The sequence below is a fragment of the Taudactylus pleione genome, unplaced genomic scaffold (genome assembly GCF_031769625.1).
Source record: "Taudactylus pleione unplaced genomic scaffold, aTauple2 ptg000734l, whole genome shotgun sequence".
In the NCBI taxonomy this organism is placed as follows: Eukaryota; Metazoa; Chordata; class Amphibia; order Anura; family Myobatrachidae; genus Taudactylus; species Taudactylus pleione.
In genome coordinates, this window is record NW_028285136.1 from 3594309 (window position 1) to 3614634 (window position 20326).

The following is a 20326-nucleotide window of genomic DNA, read 5'->3' on the forward strand; positions in this document are numbered from 1 at the left end:
GCGACACCCCCCAGACAGAGGCCGACGGAATCTTCATTAGGCTAATGGAGTCTAAATTTGTTTGCAGATGGAGGGGCCGTATATACAGTGCCTCATTGCTTCCACAGAGGGGGTCTTAAAACATGAAGGTGACAGGCTGAAAATTTTCGGTGGAGAGCGTCAGGGAGCTGAATGTGTCGGTCTTCCCCAGAATCGCCGCTCTCTGCCCTGTACGTGTTCATCACTTATCCTCACACGGTTAACCAAGCAGTCAGAAGGGACTGCACCAACTACCGGTCTTCCGGAGAACGCTGGCGATCCTCCCCCCCTGCTGTCTCACCACCTGCACAGCCCCTGAAATAGAGAAAAGGCAATGAGTGTGCCGAGCATAGATTGGCCACCTACTACTAATAATGTCTGCTTTAGTCACTCGTTACTAATACAACCAGTAACTGCTATGAATATGTACGTGCAATGCTGGTTATCCGTGCAGGAGCCTCTGCCCCGGAGAGCTGATAATCTCATTATATGAAAGTAATGCAAAGTAGCAAATCATTTTCCCTCTTAGGCCCGTATTCAATTAGTTTTGCACCCGCGATGCTTTTTCGCCTGCCGGACTTTTTGCCTACATCGAGTGTTTTAGCCGCGGAAACTTATCGTGCGCGTACCCGTAATTCGCCCTATTCAATTACAAAAGACGCGAAAATGAGATATGCGATGTCAGAACAAGCGAAAAGTGGTGTCAGAATCGGGGAAATCAGGCTGATCCCCCCCAAAAAGAGGCAGAAACTTTGGGGATCAATGGAGTAGTGTCCGATTAGCCCTAAAGAAACAATTTGGGGTAATTAAGTTCGCACAATTGCCACTAGCGTCTTTGCGCAAGTGGTGAAGAATGACATTAAGCAGCATTTTTAGGAGAAGATAAGTAGTCCTGGCAAATTTGGGGTAGTGGAAAATGGGTGCAAGCATATTTAAAAGTTGCTAAAATGAAGTTACAAGAAACGTAAAAAACGCACCTTCAGCAAACACATGCAATGAAAAATACACCTCCCCCATCACTGCAGACCCCCCCAAAAGTCTATGTCGCTACTTTTTATATTTGTACCCCCACTTTGCACTTTTTTGCCCCCTTTTTTCAAAGTGCTTTTTTTGGGGTGCTCCTCACTTTTTTTTTTACTTTTTTTTTATACAGTTATCCTTTGCGGGGGCTGTCCCAAGGGTGCTGAGTAGTTTCCCCACCTTTGCACCCCTAAATAGTGATTTTGCACTTTTTTTTTCCACCTATTCAAAGGCGAATTTTTTTCGCCTATTACATTGCATTGCGTTTTCACGTACGCGAAAAGTGTTTGCAATTGAATAATGATAATGATAAGTTTCCGCCTGGCGAAAAGTCGCAATCGGCAATACTCTTCTGTGAATCTCGGATTTTTGCCTCGAATTGAATACGACCTTGGTCTGCCAGTGTTTATCTACTATATATTTCATTAGGGGTCCTTTGAGCACGTACATGCACATCGAGTTAACATGCCCAGCGCACGTCGCTGATCCCAAAATGGCAGCCTGAGGACGTGTCAGTATACAGCCATGTGCCAGGAGTCGGTTGCGGCCGGGGCAGTTGTGGCACAGGCCTGGGAGTCGTCAGCTCCGCAGAGTCCCTGTAGTTTGGCCGATAGTTGGGGAGGACGGTCAGGAGGATGTTACATGCATATGCCCCAGCAAGTCATATAACAACCTGACTGTGCCAGAGTGGCTGCAGCACATCCATACATCACATATACGTACGTCCGTCTCACACACGCTGACATGGGACTATTCATACATCACGTATATGTACGTCTGTCTCACACACACTGACATGGGACTATTCATACATCACATATATGTACATCCGTCTCACACACACTGACATGGGACTATCCATACATAACGTATACCTACATCCGTCTCACACACACTGACATGGGACTATCCATACATCACGTATACGTACATCCGTCTCACACACACTGACATGGGACTATCCATACATCACGTATACCTACATCCGTCTCACACACACTGACACGGGACTATCCATACATCAAGTATACGTACATCCGTCTCACACACGCTGACATGGGACTATCCATACATCACGTATATGTACGTGTCTCACACACACTGACATGGGACTATTCATACATCACATATATGTACATCCGTCTCACACACAATAACCTGGGACTATCCATACATCACGTATATGTACGTCCGTCTCACACACACTGACATGGGACTATCCATACATCACGTATATGTACGTCCGTCTCACACACACTGACATGGGACTATCCATACATCACGTATCCGTACATCCGTCTCACACACACTGACATGAGACTATCCACACATCACGTATCCGTACATCCATCTCACACACACTGACATGGGACTATCCATACATCACGTATACATACATCCGTCTCACATACACTGACATGGGACTATCCATACATCACGTATACGTACATCCGTCTCACACACACTGACATGGGACTATCCATACATCACGTACATCCGTCTCACACACACTGACCTGGGAATATCCATACATCACGTATACGCACATCCGTCTCACACACACTGACCTGGGACTATCCATACATCACGTATCCGTACATCCGTCTCACACACACTGACATGGGACTATCCGTACATCACGTACCCGTACATCCGTCTCACACACACTGACATGGGACTATCCCTACATCACGTATACGTACATTCGTCTCACACACACTGACCTGGGACTATCCATACATCACGTATACGTACATCCGTCTCACACACACTGACATGGGACTATCCATACATCACGTATACGTACATCCGTCTCACACACACTGACCTGGGACTATCCATACATCACATATACATACATCCATCTCACACACACTGACCTGGGACTATCCATACATCACGTATCCGTACATCCGTCTCACACACACTGACATGGGACTATCCATACATCACGTACATCCGTCTCACACACACTGACCTGGGACTATCCATACATCACGTTTATGTTCATCCGTCTCACACACACTGACCTGGGACTATCCATACATCACGTATACGTACATCCGTCTCACACACACCGACATGGGACTATCCATACATCACGTATAGGTACGTCCGTCTCACACACGCTGACATGGGACTATCCATGCATCACGTATACATACATCCATCTCACACACACTGACATGGGACTATCCATTCATAACAGATAAGTACATCCGTCTCACACACACTGACCTGGGACTATCCATACATCACGTATACGTACATCCGTCTCACACACACTGACCTGGGACTATCCATACATCACGTATATGTACATCCGTCTCACATACACTGACATGGGACTATCCATACATCATGTATACGTACATCCGTCTCACACACACTGACATGGGACTATCCATACATCATGTATATGTACATCCGTCTCACACACACTTGACATGGGACTATCCATATATCACGTATACGTACATCCGTCTCACACACACTGAAATGGGACTATCCATACATCATGTATACGTACATCCTGTCACGACCAGGGTTTCTCGGCAAGATGGTCGGCGGGTGTTACCTGTGTGGATGTTATGGCGGGGGGCATCTGGTGGTGCATGGCGGGGAGCATTGGCTGTGCGCGGTCCTGTGTGGGCATATTGTCACTCTGTGCTGGGTAGGCCTGGCGGTGTTTCCGTTCCGCTCCGCCATGGGCGCCGCCATCTTGCTTTCGGCCATGTGACCTAGTTCCCCAATCCTGGCGTGTCACATGCTCACTCTCTGACCACTCATGGCTGGGCGCTGGGTATAAAAAGGGAGTTCAGAGCTCCCTTGCATTGCCAGTGCAAGAGTTCCTGAGCTTGTCCGCCTGCCTATTGGATCTCTGCCTAAGCCTGCTTCACCTAACCTGCTCCTTACCCTGCTGGACTTCCACTGCCTTCTCCTTTTTCCTTCCCCATTGCCTGAGTATCTGTGTCAGCTGTTACCCTGCACCTTGCCTCCACTTGCACCTTCCCCTGGACATTATTCCTTCAGCCACAATTAATTTCAGTCTCACAAGACCTGGATTACTGGACTGCCTTCTGTTATCACTACCTGGACTTTTTTCCCATTGCCTCACTACAGTTCCCAAGTGCACTTTAGCGCTATACCCGGCCTTTCTTTTTTACCACATTCATGTCTGTTAAGCCACTCATTAAAAACTCCACATTTATTTTTAAATCTGCTTCAGTGTCTGCTCCTATTACCACCGTGGGCCCACAACAAAACCAGAACCTCACAGTTTGCACTGGCCCAATGGACTCGGCCACTGGACAGGAGTCTGGAGCAGATTTATTCCAGTGCATCGCAGGCCGTTTGGAAAACCTGGAAGCTATGCAGCACCAAATGGCCCAGTTCCTGCAAGAAATGACTAAACGACAGGATAACATGCAAATCTCTCTGTCCTCTCCTAATGTAACAGTAGTTACACCCATTTCTGTGTCTGAAAATACAGGGTACAGGACATCCCCTCGGTTACATCTTCCTATGCCAAGTAAATTTGATGGCAACCCCAAGCTTTGTCGGGGGTTCCTGAATCAGTATGATATACATTTTACCCTACATCCTGATAATTTTCCCACTGCAAGAACTAAAGTGGCCTACATCATGTCACTGTTGTCTGGCTCAGCCTTGGATTGGGCTTCCCCATTCTGGGAGCGTTCAGATTCTTTGCTGGACAACTATACCAACTTTGTGTCATCATTCAGGGGGATTTTCGATGAGCCTGGGCATAACGTATCGGCTTCATCCAGTATCATGACACAGAAACAAGAAACCCGTCCTGTCAGCCAGTATGCCATACAGTTTCAGATTTTAGCATCAGAACTCAAGTGGAATGCAGAAGCCCTCACCTCAGCTTTTTGGCATGGACTTTCTGATCGACTGAAAGATGATCTAGTCACCCGTGAACTACCCACTAATCTGGACGATATGATTTCTCTCTGTAACAAGATTGATCTATGCTTTAGAGAACGTCAAGCTGAAAAGCATAGAACTGATTGGCAAAGGTCATTTACCCCTCTCTCTACTACCCGTCCATCCCCTCCTTCTACAGATGAAGAGCCTATGCAGGTGAATCATACCCATCTTTCCAAAGAGGAACGCCAGAGAATAATATTAAAAAACCTCTGCCTATACTGTGGAGACACGAGTCACCTGGTGGCCTCCTGTTCCCATAAATCGGGAAATGCCCGTTCCTAACTGACCCTGGGGACATCAAGTTAGGAGTAATGAGTCCGCCCCCAACCTGTAAAGATTTCGTATTAAACCTAGCCTTAGATTTCAAGTTGAAACCTGTCTTTGTTGCTGCATTATTAGATTCTGGAGCAGCCGGAAATTTCATGACTTCCAGTTTAGTTGACAAATTACAGATTCCTTGTACACTCCTCGACCACTCAATTTCCTTGATCGCTGTAGATGGACGGCCTCTGACTAATGGAATTGTCACCAAGGAAACTCAGCCGGTATTGGTCCGCATAGGAGCACTGCATTCCGAGTCTCTGAGATTCCTAGTGATTCCTGAAGCCTCCCAAGACATAATTTTAGGGCTACCCTGGTTACGCCAGCACAATCCCAGGATAGATTGGTGCTCAATGCAAATCCTTTCATGTGGAACTGACTGTCAGAAATCCTGTCTTCCTAAAATACGACCTGTAAGGAAAACAGTCTCATTAAAACCATCAGCAATTCCCAAAGAGTATCAAATGTTTACCAATGTTTTCTCTGAACAACAGGCAAATATCTTACCTCCTCACAGAGAATGGGATTGCCCAATAGATTTATTGCCGGACAAGATGCCTCCTCATGGTCGCACATATCCTCTGTCCTTGCCAGAGGCCAAAGCTATGTGTGAATACATCCAGGAGAATTTGGAGAAAGGGTTCATTCATCCTTCCACCTCTCCTGCCGGAGCAGGGTTCTTTTTGTTGGTGGCCTGAGACCTGAGGATGGTGGCCTGAGACCATGTATAGACTATCGGGGTCTTAATGATATAACGGTCAAGAATTGGTGTCCATTCCCTTTATTCACTGAGTTGTTCGACAGAGTCTAAGGATCCGTCATATTTTCAAAATTAGATTTGCGAGGGGCCTATAATCTCATTTGCATCCGTGCAGGCGATGAATGGAAAACTGCTTTTAATACCAGGGATGGTCATTGTGAATACCTTGTGATGCCCTTCGGATTGTGTAATGCCCCTGCTGTCTTTCAAGGCTTTGTAAATAAAATTTTTCAAGATCTACTATATGTTTCAGTAGTTGTCTATTTGGACGATATATTGATTTTCTCGTCTTCTCCAGAGGAACATTATGAACACATGAAAGAAGTGTTAGCCCGACTAAGGAAAAATCATCTTTACTGCAAACTGGAAAAAATTTGTTTTTAGTGTACCCAGTGTGCCATTTCTTGGGCTCCAGTTTAGAAATGGACCCCAAGAAAGTTCAGGCAATCCTGGATTGGTCCCGACCTCAGACCTTGAAAGCCATTCAGAGATTGCTCTGATTTGCCAATTACTACAGACGTTTTATCAAAGGATTTTCCTCTTTGTTGGCTCCCATCACAGCCCTGACTCGTAAAGGTGCTAATCCTGCTCTATGGTCACCTGAAGCAGAGACAGCCTTCCAGCTTTTGAAGCAGGCATTTATGACAGCTCCTGTTTTAAGACAACCAGACCTGGATAGACCCTTCTTGTTGGAGGTTGACGCATCATCAGAGGCAGTGGGAGCCGTCCTATCCCAGCTCTACGAAGACAACTGAGTCCACCCCTGTGGATTCTTTTCCAAGAAATTTTCTCCTGCAGAGAAGAACTACGTTATAGGAGAACAAGAGCTCTTGGCACTGAAGGAATGGAGATACCTGCTAGAAGGGGCTAAGGACCTCATTCAGAGCCGGACGCTATTTGCGCTCGCTCGTTCAGAAAAAAGGGGTGGCTATTCAAATGAACCGTTCGCTCTTTGCGGTCTGTTCACGCCTCTAGGTCTGAACGAGCGAACTAAACATGCGGTCGTTTTTTGGAAAACTTCGCTCCCTGGCCGCTCGCATCCTACGTCATGTCGGCTATTTATTAGATTAATCGAGTACATCGACCAGCGTATGAACTGCTCGCTATTCTTGTGGTTTGTTTTTCCTACCGCAATCTTGCGAGCAGTTCTGACTATAAAATAACCCAGTGACGTGGTCAATGACGCTGCTGTATTAATTATGCACACCCATAAAACGCCCGTTTTGACCTTTAAGCACTCTGCGTTCCGATCTCCACTCCCCGTTTTCGTGCACCTTCCTGTTACCACCCACATACGCCTCCTCCTGTCACTAAAAATAGCAGGCATTCGCTATTTAGCGAACAAACGATTTTCGGCCGCACTGACTGGTTCGCGCATGCGTATTACGATCCGTACGCATGCGCAGTTGTGCAAACATCGCTCGGAACGAACGAGCGCCCGCTTATGAGCGGCTCTGAATCAGGCCCTAAATTTCCCTTTACTGTCTTTTCCGACCATAGAAACCTCCTCTTCCTCAAGAACATCCAGTGTGTAAGTACTCGTCTGGCCCGGTGGGCAATATTCTTTGCTCGCTTCCAGTTTTTCTGACCTTCCATTTTGGAGCTCTTAATCAAAAAGAAGAAGCTTTATCAAGGTCCCTCTCCTGTAATAATAATTCTGAAATTCTACGCAGCACTCCTGTGCTGGAGTCAAGGGTGTTTGCCATAGGGGTGAGCGGGTTCGGATTTCTGAAATCCGAACCCCCCCGAGCCCCCCCGATCGGAGTCCGATCCGAGTCAGGCTCGACTTTTCCCGCCTGACTCGGATCTGAAATCGAGGCAAAACGTCATCATCCCGCCTTCCGAGTCTCGCGGGTTTTGGATCCTATATAAGGTACCCGCGTCGGCGCCATTTTCTCACTCGGCTGTGGACAGTGAAGAGGGAGGGTGGGAGTTAGGGCTGTGTAGTGTAGTGTAGTGTAGTGCTGCTGTTGTCCACTACTTCAAAGTCCATAGGGGCTGGCTGTGTTGTGCTGTGCTGCTGTTGTTAATAGGGGCTGTGTCCACTACTTCAAAGTCCATAGGGGCTGGCTGGACTGTGTTGTGCAGTCAGTTCTCCATAGGGGCTGTGTCCACTCCAAAGTCCTGTGCAGTGTCCCAGTCCTAAAGGAGTGCTGTAGTGTTGTCCAGGGGGTGCTCTGTCCATCAGGGGTGCTCCCCCCAAGTGCTAAAAAAATAATATATTTTCTGTGTTTGTGAATTGTGTGCGCAGTAGCCGCACGTGCATCAACAAAGTAGTGCCAAGCGTGCGCCTGTGTCATAAGTAAAGGGCCGGCTGGCTTGACCGTTAAAGGGTGCTGTAACCCCCGAAAGTACACTCCAGTCCAAACCAAAAAAAAATTATTTTCTGTGTTTGTGAATTGTGTGCGCAGTAGCCGCACGTGCATCAACAAAGTAGTGCCAAGCGTGCGCCTGTGTCATAAGTAAAGGGCCGGCTGGCTTGACCGTTAAGGGTGCTGTAACCCCCGAAAGTACACTCCAGTCCAAACCAAAAAAAAAATTATTTTCTGTGTTTGTGAATTGTGTGCGCAGTAGCCGCACGTGCATCAACAAAGTAGTGACAAGCGTGCGCCTGTGTCATAAGTAAAGGGCCGGCTGGCTTGACCGTTAAGGGTGCTGTAACCCCCGAAAGTACACTCCAGTCCAAACCAAAAAAAAAATTATTTTCTGTGTTTGTGAATTGTGTGCGCAGTAGCCGCACGTGCATCAACAAAGTAGTGCCAAGCGTGCGCCTGTGTCATAAGTAAAGGGCCGGCTGGCTTGACCGTTAAGGGTGCTGTAACCCCCGAAAGTACACTCCAGTCCAAACCAAAAAAAAAATTATTTTCTGTGTTTGTGAATTGTGTGCGCAGTAGCCGCACGTGCATCAACAAAGTAGTGCCAAGCGTGCGCCTGTGTCATAAGTAAAGGGCCGGCTGGCTTGACCGTTAAAGGGTGCTGTAACCCCCAAAGTACACTCCAGTCCAAACCAAAAAAAAAATGATTTTCTGTGTTTGTGAATTGTGTGCGCAGTAGCCGCACGTGCATCAACAAAGTAGTGCCAAACGTGCGCCTGTGTCATAAGTAAAGGGCCAGCTGGCTTGACCGTTAAGGGTGCTGTAACCCCCGAAAGTACACTCCAGTCCAAACCAAAAAAAAAATTATTTTCTGTGTTTGTGAATTGTGTGCGCAGTAGCCGCACGTGCATCAACAAAGTAGTGCCAAGCGTGCGCCTGTGTCATAAGTAAAGGGCCGGCTGGCTTGACCGTTAAGGGTGCTGTAACCCCCGAAAGTACACTCCAATCCAAACCAAAAAAAAAATTATTTTCTGTGTTTGTGAATTGTGTGCGCAGTAGCCGCACGTGCATCAACAAAGTAGTGCCAAGCGTGCGCCTGTGTCATAAGTAAAGGGCCGGCTGGCTTGACCGTTAAGGGTGCTGTAACCCCCGAAAGTACACTCCAGTCCAAACCTAAAAAAAAATTATTTTCTGTGTTTGTGAATTGTGTGCGCAGTAGCCGCACGTGCATCAACAAAGTAGTGCCAAGCGTGCGCCTGTGTCATAAGTAAAGGGCCGGCTGGCTTGACCGTTAAAGGGTGCTGTAACCCCCGAAAGTACACTCCAGTCCAAACCCCAAAAAAATTAATTTCTGTGTTTGTGAATTGTGTGCGCAGTAGCCGCACGTGCATCAACAAAGTAGTGCCAAGCGTGCGCCTGTGTCATAAGTAAAGGGCCGGCTGGCTTGACCGTTAAGGGTGCTGTAACCCCCGAAAGTACACTCCAGTCCAAACCTAAAAAAAAATTATTTTCTGTGTTTGTGAATTGTGTGCGCAGTAGCCGCACGTGCATCAACAAAGTAGTGCCAAGCGTGCGCCTGTGTCATAAGTAAAGGGCTGGCTGGCTTGACCGTTAAGGGTGCTGTAACCCCCGAAAGTACACTCCAGTCCAAACCAAAAAAAAAATTATTTTCTGTGTTTGTGAATTGTGTGCACTGTGGCTGCACGTGCATCAACAAAGGAGCAGCGCCAAGGGTGCGCCTGTGTCCCATAAGTAAAGAGCCGGCTGGCTCATTTCTTAAAGGGTGGTGTAACCCACAAAGTGCACTACTCTCCAGCAAAAATAAAATAATATTTTCTGTGTTTGTGTGCGCTTTAGCCGCACGTATATATATCAATATAACATAAATGGAGGACCAAACTTTCTCCGATAAAAATAAAATAGGGAAAGATCAAGAACCTCTTCCTCCTAGTGCTGTTGCTGCTGCTGGGAGTTGTTCATCATCCCAGAGAGGAAGTAGGAACATCACTACTTTTACTAAACAATTGACCCTCCAACAGTCCCTAGTGATGAGGATGAAGTACGACAGCAGTCATCCTGAAGCAAAACGTATAACTGAGGCCTTGACTGCTATGTTGGTGTTAGACGTGCGTCCGGTATCCGACATTAGTGCAGTGGGATTTAGACAATTGATGGAGGTAGTGTGTCCTCGGTTCCAAATCCCGTCTAGATTCCACCTGCATCCTCAAAGCAGCAGCGACAAGCGTGCATCTGTCTGTTAAAGGGTGGTGACACCCTCAAAGTGTGCTACACAAACAATTAAAATATTGTTCTTTTTTTTTCTGTCTTTGTGAATTGTGTGGGCTGTAGCCGCACCTGCATCCTTAAAGCAGCAGCGACAAGCGTGCGTCTGTCTGTTAAAGGGTGGTGACACCCTCAAAGTGTGCTACACAAACAATTAAAATATTGTTCTTTTTTCTGTCTTTGTGAATTGTGTGGGCTGTAGCCGCACCTGCATCCTTAAAGCAGCAGCGACAAGCGTGCGTCTGTCTGTTAAAGGGTGGTGACACCCTCAAAGTGTGCTACACAAACAATTAAAATATTGTTCTTTTTTCTGTCTTTGTGAATTGTGTGGGCTGTAGCCGCACCTGCATCCTTAAAGCAGCAGCGACAAGCGTGCGTCTGTCTGTTAAAGGGTGGTGACACCCTCAAAGTGTGCTACACAAACAATTAAAATATTGTTCTTTTTTTTTTGGTCTTTGTGAAATGTGTGGGCTGTAGCCGCACCTGCATCCTTAAAGCAGCAGCGACAAGTGTGCGTCTGTCTGTTAAAGGGTGGTGACACCCTCAAAGTGTTCTACACAAACAATTAAAATATTGTTCTTTTTTTTTCGGTCTTTGAGAAATGTGTGGGCTGTAGCCGCACCTGCATCCTTAAAGCAGCAGCGACAAGCGTGCGTCTGTCTGTTAAAGGGTGGTGTAACTCTCAAAGTGTTCCAAAAAATAAAAAACTATTTTTTTAATGTGTTTGTGACTTGTGTGCGATGTAGCCACACTTGCATCCTCAAAGCAGCAGCGACAAGCGTGCGTCTGTCTGTTAAAGGGTGGTGACACCCTCAAAGTGTGCTACACAAACAATTAAAATATTGTTCTTTTTTTTTTTGGTCTTTGTGAAATGTGTGGGCTGTAGCCGCACCTGCATCCTTAAAGCAGCAGCGACAAGCGTGCATCTGTCTGTTAAAGGGTGGTGTAACTCTCAAAGTGCTCCAAAAAATAAAAAACTATTTTTTTAATGTGTTTGTGACTTGTGTGCGATGTAGCCGCACCTGCATCCTTAAAGCAGCAGCGACAAGCGTGCGTCTGTCTGTTAAAGGGTGGTGACACCCTCAAAGTGTGCTACACAAACAATAAAAATATTCTTCTTCTTTTTTCTGTCTATGTGAATTGTGTGGGCTGTAGCCACACCTGCATCCTTAAAGCAGCAGCGACAAGCGTGCGTCTGTCTGTTAAAGGGTGGTGACACCCTCAAAGTGTTCTACACAAACAATTAAAATATTGTTCTTTTTTTTTCGGTCTTTGTGAAATGTGTGGGCTGTAGCCGCACCTGCATCCTTAAAGCAGCAGCGACAAGCGTGCGTCTGTCTGTTAAAGGGTGGTGTAACTCTCAAAGTGTTCCAAAAAATAAAAAACTATTTTTTTAATGTGTTTGTGACTTGTGTGCGTTGTAGCCACACTTGCATCCTCAAAGCAGCAGCGACAAGCGTGCGTCTGTCTGTTAAAGGGTGGTGACACCCTCAAAGTGTGCTACACAAACAATTAAAATATTGTTCTTTTTTTTTTGGTCTTTGTGAAATGTGTGGGCTGTAGCCGCACCTGCATCCTTAAAGCAGCAGCGACAACCGTGCGTCTGTCTGTTAAAGGGTGGTGTAACTCTCAAAGTGCTCCAAAAAATAAAAAACTATTTTTTTAATGTGTTTGTGACTTGTGTGCGATGTAGCCGCACCTGCATCCTTAAAGCAGCAGCGACAAGCGTGCGTCTGTCTGTTAAAGGGTGGTGACACCCTCAAAGTGTGCTACACAAACAATAAAAATATTCTTCTTCTTTTTTCTGTCTATGTGAATTGTGTGGGCTGTAGCCGCACCTGCATCCTTAAAGCAGCAGCGACAAGCGTGCGTCTGTCTGTTAAAGGGTGGTGTAACTCTCAAAGTGCTCCAAAAAATAAAAAACTATTTTTTTAATGTGTTTGTGACTTGTGTGCGATGTAGCCGCACCTGCATCCTTAAAGCAGCAGCGACAAGCGTGCGTCTGTCTGTTAAAGGGTGGTGACACCCTCAAAGTGTGCTACACAAACAATAAAAATATTCTTCTTCTTTTTTCTGTCTATGTGAATTGTGTGGGCTGTAGCCACATCTGCATCCTTAAAGCAGCAGCGACAAGCGTGCGTCTGTCTGTTAAAGGGTGGTGACACCCTCAAAGTGTGCTACAGAAACAATTAAAATATTGTTCTTTTTTTTTCTGTCTATGTGAATTGTGTGGGCTGTAGCCGCACCTGCATCCTTAAAGCAGCAGCGACAAGCCTGCGTCTGTCTGTTAAAGGGTGGTGACACCTCAAAGTGTTCTACACAAACAATTAAAATATTGTTCTTTTTTTTTCTGTCTATGTGAATTCTGTGGGCTGTAGCCGCACCTGCATCCTTAAAGCAGCAGCGACAAGCCTGCGTCTGTCTGTTAAAGGGTGGTGACACCTCAAAGTGTTCTACACAAACAATTAAAATATTGTTCTTTTTTTTTCGGTCTTTGTGAAATGTGTGGGCTGTAGCCGCACCTGCATCCTTAAAGCAGCAGCGACAAGCGTGCGTCTGTCTGTTAAAGGGTGGTGTAACTCTCAAAGTGTTCCAAAAAATAAAAAACTATTTTTTTAATGTGTTTGTGACTTGTGTGCGTTGTAGCCACACTTGCATCCTCAAAGCAGCAGCGACAAGCGTGCGTCTGTCTGTTAAAGGGTGGTGACACCCTCAAAGTGTGCTACACAAACAATTAAAATATTGTTCTTTTTTTTTTGGTCTTTGTGAAATGTGTGGGCTGTAGCCGCACCTGCATCCTTAAAGCAGCAGCGACAAGCGTGCGTCTGTCTGTTAAAGGGTGGTGTAACTCTCAAAGTGCTCCAAAAAATAAAAAACTATTTTTTTAATGTGTTTGTGACTTGTGTGCGATGTAGCCGCACCTGCATCCTTAAAGCAGCAGCGACAAGCGTGCGTCTGTCTGTTAAAGGGTGGTGACACCCTCAAAGTGTGCTACACAAACAATAAAAATATTCTTCTTCTTTTTTCTGTCTATGTGAATTGTGTGGGCTGTAGCCGCACCTGCATCCTTAAAGCAGCAGCGACAAGCGTGCGTCTGTCTGTTAAAGGGTGGTGTAACTCTCAAAGTGCTCCAAAAAATAAAAAACTATTTTTTTAATGTGTTTGTGACTTGTGTGCGATGTAGCCGCACCTGCATCCTTAAAGCAGCAGCGACAAGCGTGCGTCTGTCTGTTAAAGGGTGGTGACACCCTCAAAGTGTGCTACACAAACAATAAAAATATTCTTCTTCTTTTTTCTGTCTATGTGAATTGTGTGTGCTGTAGCCACACCTGCATCCTTAAAGCAGCAGCGACAAGCGTGCGTCTGTCTGTTAAAGGGTGGTGACACCCTCAAAGTGTTCTACACAAACAATTAAAATATTGTTCTTTTTTTTCGGTCTTTGTGAAATGTGTGGGCTGTAGCCGCACCTGCATCCTTAAAGCAGCAGCGACAAGCGTGCGTCTGTCTGTTAAAGGATGGTGTAACTCTCAAAGTGTTCCAAAAAATAAAAAACTATTTTTTTAATGTGTTTGTGACTTCTGTGCGATGTAGCCACACTTGCATCCTCAAAGCAGCAGCGACAAGCGTGCGTCTGTCTGTTAAAGGGTGGTGACACCCTCAAAGTGTGCTACAGAAACAATTAAAATATTGTTCTTTTTTTTTCTGTCTATGTGAATTGTGTGGGCTGTAGCCGCACCTGCATCCTTAAAGCAGCAGCGACAAGCGTGTGTCTGTCTGTTAAAGGGTGGTGACACCTCAAAGTGTTCTACACAAACAATTAAAATATTGTTCTTTTTTTTTCGGTCTTTGTGAAATGTGTGGGCTGTAGCCGCACCTGCATCCTTAAAGCAGCAGCGACAAGCATGCGTCTGTCTGTTAAAGGGTGGTGTAACTCTCAAAGTGTTCCAAAAAATAAAAAACTATTTTTTTAATGTGTTTGTGACTTGTGTGCGTTGTAGCCACACTTGCATCCTCAAAGCAGCAGCGACAAGCGTGCGTCTGTCTGTTAAAGGGTGGTGACACCCTCAAAGTGTGCTACACAAACAATTAAAATATTGTTCTTTTTTTTTTGGTCTTTGTGAAATGTGTGGGCTGTAGCCGCACCTGCATCCTTAAAGCAGCAGCGACAAGCGTGCGTCTGTCTGTTAAAGGGTGGTGTAACTCTCAAAGTGCTCCAAAAAATAAAAAACTATTTTTTTAATGTGTTTGTGACTTGTGTGCGATGTAGCCGCACCTGCATCCTTAAAGCAGCAGCGACAAGCGTGCGTCTGTCTGTTAAAGGGTGGTGACACCCTCAAAGTGTGCTACACAAACAATAAAAATATTCTTCTTCTTTTTTCTGTCTATGTGAATTGTGTGGGCTGTAGCCGCACCTGCATCCTTAAAGCAGCAGCGACAAGCGTGCGTCTGTCTGTTAAAGGGTGGTGACACCCTCAAAGTGTTCTACACAAACAATTAAAATGTTGTTCTTTTTTTTTCGGTCTTTGTGAAATGTGTGGGCTGTAGCCGCACCTGCATCCTTAAAGCAGCAGCGACAAGCGTGCGTCTGTCTGTTAAAGGGTGGTGTAACTCTCAAAGTGTTCCAAAAAATAAAAAACTATTTTTTTAATGTGTTTGTGACTTGTGTGCGATGTAGCCACACTTGCATCCTCAAAGCAGCAGCGACAAGCGTGCGTCTGTCTGTTAAAGGGTGGTGACACCCTCAAAGTGTGCTACAGAAACAATTAAAATATTGTTCTTTTTTTTTCTGTCTATGTGAATTGTGTGGGCTGTAGCCGCACCTGCATCCTTAAAGCAGCAGCGACAAGCGTGCGTCTGTCTGTTAAAGGGTGGTGACACCTCAAAGTGTTCTACACAAACAATTAAAATATTGTTCTTTTTTTTTCGGTCTTTGTGAAATGTGTGGGCTGTAGCCGCACCTGCATCCTTAAAGCAGCAGCGACAAGCGTGCGTCTGTCTGTTAAAGGGTGGTGACACCTCAAAGTGTTCTACACAAACAATTAAAATATTCTTCTTCTTTTTTCTGTCTTTGTGAATTGTGTGGGCTGTAGCCGCACTTGCATCCTCAAAGCAGCAGCGACAAGTGTGCGTCTGTCTGTTAAAGGGTGGTGTAACCCTCAAAGTGTGCTCCACAAACAATAAAAATATTCTTCTTCTTTTTTCTGTCTATCTGAATTGTGTGGACTGTAGCCGCACCTGCATCCTTAAAGCAGCAGCGACAAGCGTGCGTCTGTCTGTTAAAGGGTGGTGACACCCTCAAAGTGTTCTACACAAACAATTAAAATATTGTTCTTTTTTTTTCGGTCTTTGTGAAATGTGTGGGCTGTAGCCGCACCTGCATCCTTAAAGCAGCAGCGACAAGCATGCGTCTGTCTGTTAAAGGGTGGTGTAACTCTCAAAGTGTTTCAAAAAATAAAAAACTATTTTTTTAATGTGTTTGTGACTTCTGTGCGATGTAGCCACACTTGCATCCTCAAAGCAGCAGCGACAAGCGTGCGTCTGTCTGTTAAAGGGTGGTGACACCCTCAAAGTGTGCTACAGAAACAATTAAAATATTGTTCTTTTTTTTTCTGTCTATGTGAATTGTGTGGGCTGTAGCCGCACCTGCATCCTTAAAGCAGCAGCGACAAGCGTGCGTCTGTCTGTTAAAGGGTGGTGACACCCTCAAAGTGTGCTACACAAACAATAAAAATATTCTTCTTCTTTTTTCTGTCTATGTGAATTGTGTGGGCTGTAGCCGCACCTGCATCCTTAAAGCAGCAGCGACAAGCGTGCGTCTGTCTGTTAAAGGGTGGTGACACCCTCAAAGTGTTCTACACAAACAATTAAAATGTTGTTCTTTTTTTTTCGGTCTTTGTGAAATGTGTGGGCTGTAGCCGCACCTGCATCCTTAAAGCAGCAGCGACAAGCGTGCGTCTGTCTGTTAAAGGGTGGTGTAACTCTCAAAGTGTTCCAAAAAATAAAAAACTATTTTTTTAATGTGTTTGTGACTTGTGTGCGATGTAGCCACACTTGCATCCTCAAAGCAGCAGCGACAAGCGTGCGTCTGTCTGTTAAAGGGTGGTGACACCCTCAAAGTGTGCTACAGAAACAATTAAAATATTGTTCTTTTTTTTTCTGTCTATGTGAATTGTGTGGGCTGTAGCCGCACCTGCATCCTTAAAGCAGCAGCGACAAGCGTGCGTCTGTCTGTTAAAGGGTGGTGACACCTCAAAGTGTTCTACACAAACAATTAAAATATTGTTCTTTTTTTTTCGGTCTTTGTGAAATGTGTGGGCTGTAGCCGCACCTGCATCCTTAAAGCAGCAGCGACAAGCGTGCGTCTGTCTGTTAAAGGGTGGTGACACCTCAAAGTGTTCTACACAAACAATTAAAATATTCTTCTTCTTTTTTCTGTCTTTGTGAATTGTTTGGGCTGTAGCCGCACTTGCATCCTCAAAGCAGCAGCGACAAGTGTGCGTCTGTCTGTTAAAGGGTGGTGTAACCCTCAAAGTGTGCTCCACAAACAATAAAAATATTCTTCTTCTTTTTTCTGTCTATCTGAATTGTGTGGACTGTAGCCGCACCTGCATCCTTAAAGCAGCAGCGACAAGCGTGCGTCTGTCTGTTAAAGGGTGGTGACACCCTCAAAGTGTTCTACACAAACAATTAAAATATTGTTCTTTTTTTTTCGGTCTTTGTGAAATGTGTGGGCTGTAGCCGCACCTGCATCCTTAAAGCAGCAGCGACAAGCGTGCGTCTGTCTGTTAAAGGGTGGTGTAACTCTCAAAGTGTTCCAAAAAATAAAAAACTATTTTTTTAATGTGTTTGTGACTTCTGTGCGATGTAGCCACACTTGCATCCTCAAAGCAGCAGCGACAAGCGTGCGTCTGTCTGTTAAAGGGTGGTGACACCCTCAAAGTGTGCTACAGAAACAATTAAAATATTGTTCTTTTTTTTTCTGTCTATGTGAATTGTGTGGGCTGTAGCCGCACCTGCATCCTTAAAGCAGCAGCGACAAGCGTGCGTCTGTCTGTTAAAGGGTGGTGACACCTCAAAGTGTTCTACACAAACAATTAAAATATTGTTCTTTTTTTTTCGGTCTTTGTGAAATGTGCGGGCTGTAGCCGCACCTGCATCCTTAAAGCAGCAGCGACAAGCGTGCGTCTGTCTGTTAAAGGGTGGTGTAACTCTCAAAGTGTTCCAAAAAATAAAAAACTATTTTTTTAATGTGTTTGTGACTTGTGTGCGATGTAGCCACACTTGCATCCTCAAAGCAGCAGCGACAAGCGTGCGTCTGTCTGTTAAAGGGTGGTGACACCCTCAAAGTGTGCTACACAAACAATTAAAATATTGTTCTTTTTTTTTTGGTCTTTGTGAAATGTGTGGGCTGTAGCTGCACCTGCATCCTTAAAGCAGCAGCGACAAGCGTGCGTCTGTCTGTTAAAGGGTGGTGTAACTCTCAAAGTGCTCCAAAAAATAAAAAACTATTTTTTTAATGTGTTTGTGACTTGTGTGCGATGTAGCCGCTCCTGCATCCTTAAAGCAGCAGCGACAAGCGTGCGTCTGTCTGTTAAAGGGTGGTGACACCCTCAAAGTGTGCTACACAAACAATAAAAATATTCTTCTTCTTTTTTCTGTCTATGTGAATTGTGTGGGCTGTAGCCGCACCTGCATCCTTAAAGCAGCAGCGACAAGCGTGCGTCTGTCTGTTAAAGGGTGGTGACACCCTCAAAGTGTTCTACACAAACAATTAAAATATTGTTCTTTTTTTTTCGGTCTTTGTGAAATGTGTGGGCTGTAGCCGCACCTGCATCCTTAAAGCAGCAGCGACAAGCGTGCGTCTGTCTGTTAAAGGGTGGTGTAACTCTCAAAGTGTTCCAAAAAATAAAAAACTATTTTTTTAATGTGTTTGTGACTTGTGTGCGATGTAGCCACACTTGCATCCTCAAAGCAGCAGCGATAAGCGTGCGTCTGTCTGTTAAAGGGTGGTGACACCCTCAAAGTGTGCTACAGAAACAATTAAAATATTGTTCTTTTTTTTCTGTCTATGTGAATTGTGTGGGCTGTAGCCGCACCTGCATCCTTAAAGCAGCAGCGACAAGCGTGCGTCTGTCTGTTAAAGGGTGGTGACACCTCAAAGTGTTCTACACAAACAATTAAAATATTGTTCTTTTTTTTTCGGTCTTTTTGAAATGTGCGGGCTGTAGCCGCACCTGCATCCTTAAAGCAGCAGCGACAAGCGTGCGTCTGTCTGTTAAAGGGTGGTGACACCTCAAAGTGTTCTACACAAACAATTAAAATATTCTTCTTCTTTTTTCTGTCTTTGTGAATTGTGTGGGCTGTAGCCGCACTTGCATCCTCAAAGCAGCAGCGACAAGCGTGCGTCTGTCTGTTAAAGGGTGGTGTAACCCTCAAAGTGTGCTCCACAAACAATAAAAATATTCTTCTTTTTTTTTCTGTCTTTGTGAATTGTGTGGGCTGTAGCCGCACTTGAATCCTCAAAGCAGCAGCGACAAGCGTGCGTCTGTCTGTTAAAGGATTACATCGGTGACAGCATCCAAGTAGGCATGTCAGACAGTCCGTACCTGTACTGGCAGGAAAAAGAAGCAATTTGGAGGTCCCTGTACAAACTGGCTCTATTTTACCTGAGTTGCCCCCCCTCCAGTGTGTACTCCGAAAGAGTGTTTAGTGCAGCCGGGAACCTTGTCAGCGAAAGGCGTAGGAGGTTGCTTCCACAAAATGTGGAGAAGATGATGTTCATAAAATGAATTATCAACTCTTCCAGGGAGACCAGCCTCCAGAACGTACAGAGGGACCTGTGGTTCCAGCAGGGACGAATTAATACTCTGTGAGGATGAGGATGTACACACTGAAGAGGGTGAGGAATCGGTGGATGAGGAGGATGAGGATGACATCTTGCCTCCGTAGAGCCAGTTTGTGCAGGGACACATTAATTGCCAGCTTGTTTTGTGGGGGCCCAAACAAACCAATCATTTCAGCCACAGTTGTGTGGCAGACCCTGGCGCTGAAATGATTGATTTGTTAAAGTGTGCATGTCCTGTTTATACAACATAAGGGTGGGTGGGAGGGCCCAAGGACAATTCCATCTTGCACTTCTTTTTTTTCTTTGCATTATGTACAGTTTGGGGCCTAGTTTTTCTAACTGCCATCCTGTCTGCCACTGCAGTGTCACTCCTAGATGGGTCACGTGTTTGTGCCGCCCACTCGTGTCGCTTAGCATAGTCATCCAGCTACCTCGGTGCAACCTTTTGGACATGAAAACACTATTGTGAGGTGTGAGGTGTTCAGAATAGACTGGAAATTAGTGGAAATTAAGGTTATTGAGGTTAATAATAGCATAGGAGCAGAGAAACCAATACAGATCCAAAACACAAAACCCAGAACCCAAAACACGGAAGGGTGGTTTTGGCAAAACCAATCCAGATCCAAAACACGAAGAAAGATCCAGATCCAAAACCAAAACACAAATCACGAAAAGTGGCCGGTGCACACCCCTAGTTTGCCACCATACAATTGCAACCACCTACTGGGAAAACCTTTGTGGCCCCCGGAGTCAAGGAAGCAGCTTCTCACCTGGGCACACTCCTCATGCTTTGCAGGCCATTCTGGT